This window comes from Crinia signifera, chromosome 8 (assembly GCF_055691185.1).
Source record: "Crinia signifera chromosome 8, ASM5569118v1, whole genome shotgun sequence".
Lineage (NCBI taxonomy): Eukaryota > Metazoa > Chordata > Amphibia > Anura > Myobatrachidae > Crinia > Crinia signifera.
Window position 1 is genome coordinate 134,973,439 of NC_139224.1, and position 13,199 is coordinate 134,986,637.

Here is a 13,199-nt window from a genome sequence, read left to right on the forward strand (position 1 = left end):
TAATCTTCCCATTTTCCCCATTTCCCACATAAAAAAAGTCCATCCTGGTGGCACAGCTAACCATGGGATGTAGGAGGGTCCGCAGGAGCAAGGCACCTATGCGGACTTCTTTGTGAGGCAGGCTCCTCCCTTCTGCATCCCAGCATTCCCCAGTTCATTTTAGGTGCCCACCGGAGGGGGTGCTGAGCTTACTAGCTGCTAGCAGCATCCGTTTTGAGTTAGAGTAGCTAGGTGTTTGTTATTTTATTAATATTCACTACTTAGTGCAGGTACAGTGTGTAACTTCCAGAGGAAGTTTATGCGGCTGCCGGACGGGGTCCCGACAGTCATTAACCCGACGTCGGGATCCCGACTGTTAAAACACTGACGGCCGGGTTCCCGACGGCCGTCGGCTATTTTCCCTCGCGGGGGTCCACGACCCCCATAGAGGGAGAATAGAATAGGTAGCGAGCGCAGCGAGCCCGCAAGGGGCTTTGTTGCGCTGGCCACGCTGTCTGAGACCAGGCAGTCGGGATCCCGACGTCGGGATAATGACTGTCGGGATCCCGACGTCGGGATAATGACTGTCGGGATCCCGATTTCGGGATAATGACTGTCGGGATCCCGATTGTCGGTGAATCATACCACACCCAGTTTATGCACACTGAGAGCGCAGCAGAGGCTGACAGAATCACATCCTGTCAGCTCTCTGTGTGCAGAGGGACGCTGTCTGCACAGAGCTTTAACTTCCATGGAAGGAGGTTTCCTGGGCCCCGGGGTAAGTCCTGATCCAGCTCCCTGCTTAGGGGGGGATCTTGGGGGATGGACCCCCTGCTATGGCAGCCACCATTTTCAGGTGCTTATAGGCAGAAATTCAGAACTGGAGTTGATGCCTATTACAGGAGTCCAGCGTAGCTGGATGCTTCCAAGTGGTCCCAGTCTGAGGGGAGACACTGGAGGTGAGGAGAAACACTTGGTAGGAGCGGCTAAAGGGGGAAAGGCGCTAATAGGCTTCCCTCCCCGCTGAAGCAGAGACTTGGTCTCTTCCTGCTCTCTGTTCTGGCACCCTATCTCTCCACACTGAGAAGCTGAAGGAGGAATTAAACTACAGGATGCAAGTTTCTCCTGGGCAGCGCTTTCCCTGGTGATCACTGAGGATCCATTGCAGCAGTGCAGACAGATAAGTACACTGTTACATTATTCTGTGCAGACACCTGACATTGTGCACAGTGCTCTTGGAGAGGGAGCTCCTGCCATGTTAATTAACTGCAGGTTTTGCAGTGTTAAATTAACAGTTGAAGAGATGGATCAGGGGGATTTGTGCCCTTCATGTGAGTCTGTGCCCAGTGGGGCTCAAGCCCAGAGGTCTGAGCTGCCTTGGGGAGATCTATGAATGCTTTGGTGCAGGCTTTAAATAGGCAGAGAGATGACCTTGTAAAGTCTCCTAGCTCCTTTTCTTCTCTCAACCGTCTGTGGGCTCTATTACCCCATCTCAGTGGGACCGAGCTTTACTGCAGGTTATGCAGGACACTGCACAGAGTGTTCATAAAATTAATGCATTCATGGAACACCTTGCCAAGATCCCTGAGATTACTTCTTCCAGACACCCCCTATCTACACCTCCCCTGTTGAATTTAGATTTTGATGAGGAGGATTTGTGTGCTGAGGATGTCTTTTGTGACCAGAGGGAAGAAGTTGAGTCTTCTGTCCCTGGTGTTGAGGATTTGATCATGGCACTTAAGAAGACTTTGAATCTCTCAGAGGAGGATAAAGTGACAGCTCATTGTGTATTTAAGAAAATGCGAAGATAGTTACTTTTCCCTCGATTGAGGGCATGATAGCTTTATTGGGAGCAGCATGATAAGAGGCTACTCATGCCTAAAAGATTTGCAAATATGTATCCAAGAGGAGCATGTAAAATTATGGGAAAAGACCCCTCTGGTGGATGCGCCTGTTGCCAGGTTGTCTAAATCCACTGCTTTACCAGTCCAAGAGGGTGCTGCATTTAAGGACCCTGTGGACAAGAAGATTGAAGGCTGTCTTAAGGCGGTGTTTGAAGGGGTGGGCTTTACCTTACGCCCTATTATTTCCTCTGCTTGGGTACCCAAGGCCATGATGAAATGGGCTGGTGCATTGTATAATCAACTCCAGCCTGACTCTGAAGCTTTTGCTTTGGCTGAAAAGCTTAAGTGTAGAGTACATTTGTGAAGCTGGGGAAGAGGGTATCAAAAGTGTCAGCCACATCCGTGACAGCGAGGAGAGCTCTCTGGCTTAAAGCTTGGGAAGCTGACAGCAAATTCACGAAGTCTCTAGAGGCTTTGGCTTTTAAGGGAGAATTTATTTTTGGGGCAGAACTTGAGTCCATTATAAAACAAGCCACGAGGAAAAAGAGCACTTTACTTCCCACCATGTCTAAGCACTCAGTGTCCAGGTTTGGGGCTTTTAGGCAGTCCTTTCATTCCTCCTTTCGAGGGGGTGCGCCCAATCGAGGACAAACAGGAAGAGGAAGGTTCCCCTCTAGTAAGGGAAGGGCACCCAGATCCCATTTCGGGGCCCTTGCTAAGAAACACCCTTCCAAAAGTAAGGATAAGTCCTCAGCATGATGGGCTGGAGACTCCTCGTTCTGGGATCAGAGAGGGGGGTCGCCTCCTGCAGTTTCGGGATATGTAGAAAATCTCCACCCCGGACCCTTGGGTTCTTTCCATCATTTCTCAGGGCTACAGGATAAATCTCAGGGGTGCTCCCCCAAAGAGATTTCTCCCTACACCCCTGTCACGGGAAGCTCATTTGCGAAAAGCCCTCTTGGGGGGCGGCAATGTCACTTCTCAAGAAGTGGTGATCCCTTTGCCTCAGGAGGAAAGAAAGAAGGGATTTTATTCCATTCTTTTCTTGTCCCCAAACCAGATGGTTCTTTCAGACCCATTCTAAATCTGAAGTCTTGAAACCTACACCTGTAGTTGGACCACTTCAGAATGGAATCTCTTTGATCAGTGCTTTTAAGCATTGAGCCGGGAGAATTTCTAGCATCAGTGGACATCCAGGATGCTTATCTTCATGTGCCTATATGCGGGGAATATCATTCTTTACTGCGATTCGCGATAGGAGAAACTCATCTACAGTTCCAGGCTCTACCTTTCAGTCTGGCCACAGCACTGAGAGTTTTCACAAAAGTGATGGCTGTCATGGCAGCGACTCTCAGGTTAAAGGGAATTGTGATTATCCCATACATCAGGGGTGGGGAACCTTTTTTGTGCCAAGGGCCGTTCGTATGGGGAAAAAAATCCTTCGGGGGCCAAATGTAAAAATTTCTCTTACAAATTGTCCTGCTGCAGCTGTCCCATGCTCCGGTGGCTGCCACTGTATAGGACTGACAGTCTCCGGCTGCTGTTGGTTAAGAGGAATCTTGCGAGAACTACCGACCTCTCAAGAGAATTCCCCTGTGCTTGACTCCCCGCAAAGCCGCCGGGCGGGTGGGAGGGCCACTCAGAATGGCTCCGGGGGCCACATACGGCCCCCGGGTTCCCCACCCCTGCCATACATGGATGACCTCCTGTTCAAGGCGGAGTCGGCAGAGGGATTCAGTATGAAATCCCGGCGGTCGGGATCCCGGCATTTAAAATCCCGACGGGGGGGACGTGGATCGCCCCCGCTTGAGGGCTCGCTGCGCTCGCCACGCGGCGGGCCCGGTGCCTCGCTACGCTTGGCACGCTAATTTATTCTCCCTCCAGGGGTGTCGTGGACACCCCTGGAGGGAGAAAGTGTCAGGATTTCGGCGGTTGGGATTCCGGCGTCGGGATTCTGAACGCCGGGATCCCGACCGCCGGGATTTTAACTGCATCCCCGGCAGAGAAGTTGCAGGAACATCTATTGCAACACAGTTTCTCCAAGACCATGAATGGTTGTTAAATCTCCCGAAATCTCATTTAATTCCCACCCAGAAGCTTCAGTTTGTGGGTGTGATCTTGGATACGCATCTTCATTGTGTATTTCTGTCAGAGTCCAAAGCGGCGGACATTCGCCAGTTGGTGCTGTTGATTCTCCAGTCACCAGATTCTTCAATATGTGAAGCTGTTGGGCAAGATGGTGGCAACTTTCGAGACCCTGCAGTTTGCGAGGTTTCACTCAAGGATTTTTCAGTGGAACATTCTGTCCTGTTGGTCAGGGAATCCGAAATCCAAGGAAAAGGAAAAGCTGTTACTGTCTCAGGAGACAAGGAACTCTGATCAGGTGGACGGAACTGGAGTCTGCAAATGGGGTGTTCCCTTCGCTCGTGGGATTGGCTGGTTGTCACGACCGATGCCAATCGCCATCAGGGTGGTACTCGCAGCAGGATGGCTATGCAGGAAGTCTTGCGGATATTTCCGTGGGCAGAACTAAACATTCCAACTCTGTGTTCATTCCGGGGAATGTGGAAGCGGGCTTCCTCAGCAGGGCAGAGCTACGGGAAGTAGAGTTGGCGTTACATCAAGAGGTCTTTCAGGAAATAGTAAATCTTTGGGGGCTCCCAGAGATAGACTTGATGGAGTCCAGACACAACTGTGAGGTCCCCAGGTTCTGCTCTCGGACCAGGGATCGACCGCTTGAGCAGTGGATCCCATGACCGTTCCGTGGTGTTTCACCCTCGCCTATGTGTTTCCTATGGTTGCTCGGGTCCTAAGGAGAGTGAGGACACAGGAGGTGCAAGTCATACTGATTGCCCCGGATTGGCCCAGGAGGTTATGGTATTCAGACATAGGCCCTTATTCAGATCTGATTGCAGCACAAATTTGTTCTCAAATTGGGCAAAACCATGTGCACTGCAGGTGGGGCAGATGTAACATGTGCAGAGAGAGTTAAACTTGTGTGAGTTATTTTGTTTCTGTGCAGGGTATATACTGGCTGCATTATTTTTACACTGCAATTTAGATTTCAGTTTCAACACACCCCACCCAAATCTAACTCTCTATACATGTTACATCTGCCCCACCTGCAGTGCACATGGTTTTGCCCATTTTGAGAACAATTGTGCACTGCGATCAGATCTGAATAAGGGCCAGACTGAGGTTGTCGACAGACTCCTGGCGTCTTCCTCTTCGGCCAGATTTACTCAAACAAGGACCGTTTCTACACCTGGACCTAGCTCGTCTCAATTTGGCCTGGCTTTTGAAACCTCCTTATTAAGGAAGAAAGGTTTCTCAGATGCTGTTATCCAAACCATGCTTAGGGCTCGCAAGCCCATTTCAGCAGCTAATTTCCATCGTGTTTGGAAAATTTATATCAGGTGTTGTGAATGTCAGTAGGTACACACCTCTAGGTTCAAGGTCACTAGACACTTGGAGTTCCTCCAGAATGGGTTTTCAGCAGTGCTTAGCCTGCAGTCCTTAAAGGTACAGCTGTCTGCCTTATCCATATTCTTTAAGAAAAGGGTGGCTCTTTTGCCAGAAGTACAGACTTTTTTTACAGGAAGTTATCCCCCATATAGGCAACCGGTGGCACCTTGGGACCAGTCTCTGGTTTTGTCGGTTCTTCAAAGACCTCTGTTTGAGCCTTTAAGGTCGGTTGATCTTAAATATCTTTCTTGGAAAGTTGCTTTTCTATTAGCCATAGCCTCGGCTAAGCTAGTTTCAGAATTGGGGCCTTGTCTTGCAAGTCTCTGTTTCTTGTTTTTCTTTTTTTTTTTTTGAGAAAATTTTTTTATTGAATTTTTCAAGTCAATTATTCAATGAACATTACAATCAATAAAGCAGATACCTTGTTAAATATCAATGAGTGCAGATTGTTATTTGAGAGAGGTCTGATAGGATACACTTCTATAAGAAGCTATATAAACATCTTTGTGTATGAAGACCTATAGGTTGTTCAGGGATAGGGAGGAGGGGGGGGGATATACTGAGAGGAACAGGGAGCTGGGGGAGGAGACCTGAGGAGGCGACAGGGGGAATGAAGATGGGTGAGTGACAGGGGGAGTAAGTGGAGCATGGAAAAAGAGGAAAAAGCCACTGAGGGGAGGAAGGGTAAGGAGGTAAGGTGGGGAGGTGGAGGGGGGGGGGGCGGGGGGGGGGATGCCGAGACAATCTCCGTGCAAGTGTCTAGGAAAGAAAATCCAGTACATTAAAGATTAGAGGTGTGTCAACGGGGGTTCAGTTTGAAAGTAGGTTGTCCATGGGGACCAGGTTTTAATAAGAGAAGGAGTGGAGTCGTGTAGAAATGCGGTAATCTTTTCAACTTTGTAGGTGGACCATATGGCACTAATTAAGGTAGGTTTGGAGGGAGCTGTAGGACTTTTCCAGTTTTTAGCGATCAAGCATTTGGTTGTATTAAGAATATGATTGATCAGTTTTTGTGACGCAGGTTGGGAGCATGGGATTGGTCTTAGTAAAAGGGAGAAAGAGGGGGAGGTGGGCATTTGTATGTTCAGTACCAGCCTAATTAAATCATGGGCTTCCCGCCAGAGGGATTGAATGATTGGGCAGTCCCACCAGGTGTGAAGGAAGGAGCCTTCTTGGCCGCATGCTCTCCAACACTGGGGGGAGGAGGAAGGGTAGATAGCATGTAGCTTGGTTGGTACCATATACCATCTGAAATAGATCTTATATGCATTTTCTTTAATTCGCGTTGAGATAGAACTTTTTGCAATAGCCATTCTGATGTTAGCCCACGTGTTTAGGCTGAGCTCTTCACCCATGTCAGCCTCCCAATCAGATTCGTGTTTTTCCTTCTGAGGTTGATTATAAGAAACCAGTATCTGGTAGATGGTTGAAATTAGTTTTTTTGTGTTTTGGGATTGCCTGCAGAGGGATTCGAGGGTAGTTTTTTTCAAGGAGGGCTGAGCCTGGGGAAGAGAATTACAGAAATGGCGAATCTGTAGATATTGATAAAAAATGGAGTGTGGAAACGAGAATTTGGAGCGGATGGATTCAAAGTCTGGGAAGGGAGATGTAGGGGCGATGTCTGCGGGGAAAAGGATGTTGTGTTTCATCCAGAGTTTGAATGCACTTTTAGTTGTTCCTGGTGGGAAAGCTGGGTTGTTCCATAGTGGGGTTAATGATGGGTGATGAGAGCGGAGTTTATAGAGTTTAGTGGATAGATCCCAAATCCTAATTGTGTGGCGTGTAGAGGGCAAAAGGGCAGTAAGGGCGGGGCGGGAGGTGGGGGGGATCCATAGGAGGGAGGATAGCGAGTAGTGTGCGATGAAGGAGGCTTCGATGTGTGTCCAAACTCTTTGAGAGGGAGGAGCGTGCCATAAGATTGAAGGGGCTATGTGCACAGCTCTGTAATACTTAAGAATGTCTGGTAGGCCGAGACCACCCGTATTATGGGGTTTTTGTAAGAGGCGTAGTTTAACTCTGGGTTTTTTCCCTGCCCAAACGAAAGTGCTTATATCTCTTTGGAGGTGTTTAAGTACCCTGACAGGGATGTGTTCTGTTTCTTGTTTTTCATCATGACAGGGCTGTGCTTAGAACAGTGCCTAAGTTTCTACCTAAGGTAGTGTTGAATTTCTGTTTAAACCAGGAGATTGTACTCCCAGTGTTTTGCCCTCCGGAGGAGGCTAGAAATAGGGACAAGTTAAAAAAAATTGGACGTAGTTCGCGCTTTGCACATCTATGTAGATAGGGTAAAGGATTTTCGCAAATCTGATTTGCTTTTGGTACTATATGACGTACATAAGAGAGGTTGGACGGCTTCTAAGCAGACCATTGCGAGATGGTTAAGGTCAGTGATTGCCTTTGCTTACACTAAAGTAGACAGACCGATTCCTTTCAGGATTAATGCCCATACCACCAGGTCAGTTGCTTCCTCTTGGGCAGTGCGTCATGGGGCTACAGCGGAACAGCTATGCAGGGCTGCCACCTGGTCCTCTGTTCATACCTTTACAAAATTCTACAGGTTTCATGAGTTTGCGTCGGAGGATGCTTCATTTGAGCGAGCAGTGATGAGAACTGCAAGTTTGAGCGTACCCTCCCAAAGGACCGGCTCTTGAACGTCCCATGGTTAGCTGTGTTACCAGGATGGACGATAGAGAAAAGGGGATTTTGTAAGAACTTACCGTTCAAATCCCTTTTCTCTGAGTCCATCCTGGTGACACAGAGATCCCTCCCTTACGTTCAGTAAGTTTATACCGTTCATGTATTGTCATGTTATTTGGTTATTATTTGATTGTGCATCCTAGTGCGCTTTAGAAGTTGAACTGAGGAATGCTGGGATGTAGAAGGGAGGAGCCTGCCTCTCAAAGAAGTCAGCATAGGTGCCTTGCTCCTGCGGACCCTCCTACATCCCATGGTTAGCTGTGTCACCAGGATGGACTCAGGGAAAGGTATTCGAACTGTAAGTTCTTACAAAAATCTGCTTTAGTTTATTGAGAAAAGTCATTTAACTAGTCTGTGATTTTTGCCCTTTCTTGTGAAACACCTTTCTCTGTACATAAAAGAAGCCATTTTGTATCAATAAAAATAAACATAATAATATATTAAACAAACTGACAATGATGAGTATATACAAGCCTCCAGTAACCGTCATCCCCATTGGCTTTAAAATCAAAAGTCAGACACAAAGGATCAGAAGAAACTGCTCAGGGATACAGTAAAACCCTTTCAAAGGCAGACTGGAAATGAAAATGTGATTCCTTGAAAAAGGATATTTAAAGTATTTCCGTGAAAGAAATTAGGAACAAGGACAGGATAGAACTACTTTTCTATAATGATGATTTTAATGGCTAATATAAGTTGAGAAGATTATTTTTAAAACTCTACACCTGATGACCAAATTTCCAATATTGAAAGACATTATCCCCAAAAGACATAGTTTTGCTGACAATCTTAAAAATCACTTAGTGAAAAGTATCTTACTAAAAAAAGAGAACACAAATAACAACCAAGGGTTTCCATAGGTGCAGAATGTATTTCATGTGTAAATCTCATAAGAAAACACAAAGGAATTTTCATCAAATTCAAATATACAAACCTTCAAGATCACTGAATTCTATATTTAATTGAGTGTGAGTTTAAACCTATGAACATATATGAAAAAAAATCACACACCATGTCTACAGGAAGTGTTTGAAATCTAATTTTTGTACAACTGCTTTAAACACACACATACAGTACTGTACATTCTGTCATCTCTATAAAACAGGTCATAGGGATGAAAAAGCAAAGATAATTGGATCAAAAGGAATTCAGGTACTTGTTTAGCTTCACGGTGGCCGATCCGATGCGCTTTTTTACCTGTTCATGACCCCACTATCCACTACGCATGGAGTCGATTTTATATAGTGGGGCGAGCGCAGCGAGGCAAGCGGACGTGGATTACTGCGCTTGACACACTATATAAAATCAACTCCATGCATACTGGATAGTGGGGTTATGAACAGGTAAAAAATCGCATCGGATCGGCCGATATCGCATCCGATATATTGGCCGCCATGAAACTAAACATGTACCGGAATTCAAAACCAGATTAGTTTAAAGTGAAATTAAATGTATCAATTATGATGATGATGTACTTAAATGATGCCACGGGTTCCACAGGGCCTAACAAAGTACCAGCCCGTTACCTTATTCTACCCACCCCTCCTGTCATCATGCTTCCACACACGGAGCAATCCAGGCAAGGAGTGCATGCCGACTCTGCAAAACCTAAGGGTAAGTTACTACAAACACCTGCATCTGGTATGAAATCCCAGCGGTCGGGATCCCGGCGTTCAAAATCTCGACCGCCGAAATCCCGACAAGGGGGGGCGTGGATCGCCCCCCCCTTGCGGGCTCGCTGCGCTCGCCACGCAGCAGGCCCGGTGCCTCGCTACGCTCGGCATGCTAATTTATTCTCCCTACAGGGGTGTCGTGGACACCCACGGAGGGAGAAAGTGTCGGGATTCCGACCGCCGGGATTTTAACTGCATCCCATTCTGACACATGCCCTTACATCTGAGGTACAGACATCCTATCCCAGAAGCAAGGGAACCACATTGCATAACTCCCAGCCACAAGTTTTCCTGAGTCAAACATCTTTCTTCGTGGGACAGCATATTCCACATTTCCAACTACAGCGAAGCGGTTCGGACAGCTTTCCCAAAATACCAGCCAACAGTTTTTGCTCCCCGCCACAGACTACACACCCAGTGACTTTAGACATTGCTCCCCCTTCACTGCAACCCCAGAGTGCCAGCACCACCCAAACTTGCATTAGATTCCATCCAAAGTATTAACTCCTGTCCCACAACCAGTCTGCCCAAGCATGGGGTATACAGGAGGAGATCCCTGTATTGGGGGTTTGCCCCTTATGGATGCCAGTGAGGTTGTTGAGTTGTAGCCATACAACACTGCTTCCATGGGGAGCAGTCAGCTTGAGAAGTGAGCCTACCAATCCACATTCTTGAACTTTGAGCAGTTTCTCGGGTGTTTTGTCAAGCATGGCATTTTGGACATTGGACAAAGCAACCACAGTTGCTTTTATCAATCTTCAGGGAGAAACCAAAAGTTAAGGACTTCTACCAGTTTACATCCTAGAGATCCAGAATTAGGAGGCAAACTTCCTCAGTCAGCAAGACGTTCACTGGGGAAAGGGGTTTCTTCACCCCCAGGAATTCCACCTTCGGGGTTATCCAAACATCAACATTGCCTCCTGACCATCACAAGCCTCCTCAGTACTGCTCCGGCACTAAATACCCAGGAATTATAAGCTTCACTCGCCATGCTTCAGGCAAGGTGCCTCTCTCTGCTACCACTGCGCTCTGTACAGGTTGCGTTCCCAATTGTAGTCCACATGGATGAAAAAGTAAAAAAAAATGCCCAAAAATCACGAAAACTTAAGTCAATCATATGACGTGTTGGCCATTGCCAATAGTCAACCATATGGTGTTGACCTATTGACTGCATACCTATCATCCGTAAACATTTTACAAAAGTTGATGGCATCTTAAGACACCCCAGGTGGTAATACAGCATTTACTGATGCTGCAAGTTTGCATCTCAGTCTCTGCACATTCATATGCACAAGGGATTTAAATTGGTATTTGCATAAAGCAGCTTATGGACTACAGCCAAAAAATGTGACTACATTTGAATCATCCCCTTTGTCTCATGCAGATGCTACAAAGTCTTATAACCTGGAATTTGTATAAAAAAAAAAAAAGCTGCTTGTCTTTATTGTTAACTTTATTGTAATCTGGATCGTGTAGGAATGGGGGCATACAAAAATTTAGGAACACATGGAGTGCATGTTTTGGCAGCCATACACAAGAGATACATTTTCAATTCTATCCAGGAATAACTTCTTCTGAAGAAAACTTCTGTAAGACCACAAGAGGGCAACAAAGATTCAGCTATATATATCAAAAAGTATGGCTTTAGACCCGAATTATAAGAAACCAAGAAGTGTTCTATGGATAACAAGCAACATTTTAGTGCCTGCCTGGTAAGAGCCCTGTATACACCCTATGGGCATAATTGGTAATGGGAACGTGACTAATAGTAGCCATTCTGTCATTTTGGTTTAAATACCTCCATCATTCCAATGGCACCAATAGTTTCACAATTACTTGTGCATATGATTGATGTTAAGGATGTAGACATTTACAATGTTGACACTAGAATATTGACATGTTCCTTCTTCTAAATTAATAAAATATGATAATATCCTCTATTAATGCCAATGGGGACAAAAGTTCCATTTCCTATACTTCTGTGATAATGGACATTTTCTTTATACAGAAAAATGATCTCCCCTATTGGTTCTACATATTGCACCCCAGACAGATACACTTCCCTTAAGGGGCAGGCCTCTTGGATAACATAAAGGTTCAGACTCATATTTGAAGTTTAAAATCGGCATTTCTACAGTACATAAAACACAATCTGTGTAAGAGTATTCAGGGGGTAGCCAATTACCACACAGTATTTGTCCAGCCAGGAGCTATCCAATTGCTGTAGCTCATTGCATAGCATATCAGGGATTTTTTTCACCTGCCTCAAGCAGACGAAACCAAATCCCAGAAAATAGCCCCATTTAAAAAGGGCTGCTATGGTCGAAAAAAAATGTTTTCATGAAAAATCACACACAATTTCATTTTTTTTTACTCCCAATGGGGCAGATGTATTAAGCCTTAACAAGAGATAAATGCAAGGGTGATAAAAAGAGATAAAAGTCCAGCCAATTACATCCTAACTGCCATGTTACAGGCTGAGTTTGAAAAAAGTCAGTAAGGAGCTGATTGGCTGGACGTTTATCTCTATCACCCTTGCATTTATCTCTTGTTAAGGCTTAAACATAATGTTTCTTAAGGGCTAATTAGCTATATTAACTTTGTATGTTCCTGACCTTAAGTACAGTTTCTGCATTTTTTTACATGTGCACCGAACCCTAGTCTGTTTCCTGTACTTCACCTGTGCCCTGACCTTGACAATGTTTGCCCAGTTTTTTGCCTGCTGCTGTGTACCTTGTCTTGCTGCCCCCTGGACATGCACAGCTGTGATTTCATGAAGCAAGAGGACTACAATCAGTGGGCTGCTGGTAGTGAAACCTTTACTACCTTGTGGCAGTTCCTAAAGACTGGGGTCTTGACACTGTCAGTACAAACCCAAGGCAGTATCTTCTCATCCCACATCAACATAGTATTCTCTACACTAACATAAATGGAGGCATCTGGGATTCCTCACCAAAATAATTGATCATTTAGTATCTCATAAAAGTGGGACGAAAACCAGCACCAATGCAATTGTTTACCGGTGTTGGCTTCTCCTCTACATATATAATGAATAAACATAAATTCAGGGCACTCCTCACCCCATAAAGTTTCAGCCCTGCATCACCTCATGCTACCCACTCTTTGTCTGGGAATCCCACCCACCGTCAATTGAAAATGTCCTGCTCGTTGTCAGAAGAGTCCCTCCCTCTGGTCGCAATCGCCATTGGTCTTTTGTGTGCGTGGTGTTCAGACATGTTACAGATGGCATGGGGATGCATGGAACACATCGGTTATGGTAAGGGTACTTGTGTAGTTTCACGGCGGCAGCCTATGGTACGTTGTCAGCGTAGCCCAATGGCTGCCTAGCATAGTCAGCGTAGTGTTCCCGTGGCAGCCCTGCGTAGTCAGTGTAGTGTTCCCATCAGGCAGCACAGTCACCGTACTGTCCCCGCGAGATGCAGCCCAGTCCCCAGCAAGCGTAGTGAGAGCCTCTCACACAGTGCCGGTAACCGCCAGATCCCCTGTGCTGACGGACGCCGGTAGAGAGGCGCTCCATCTG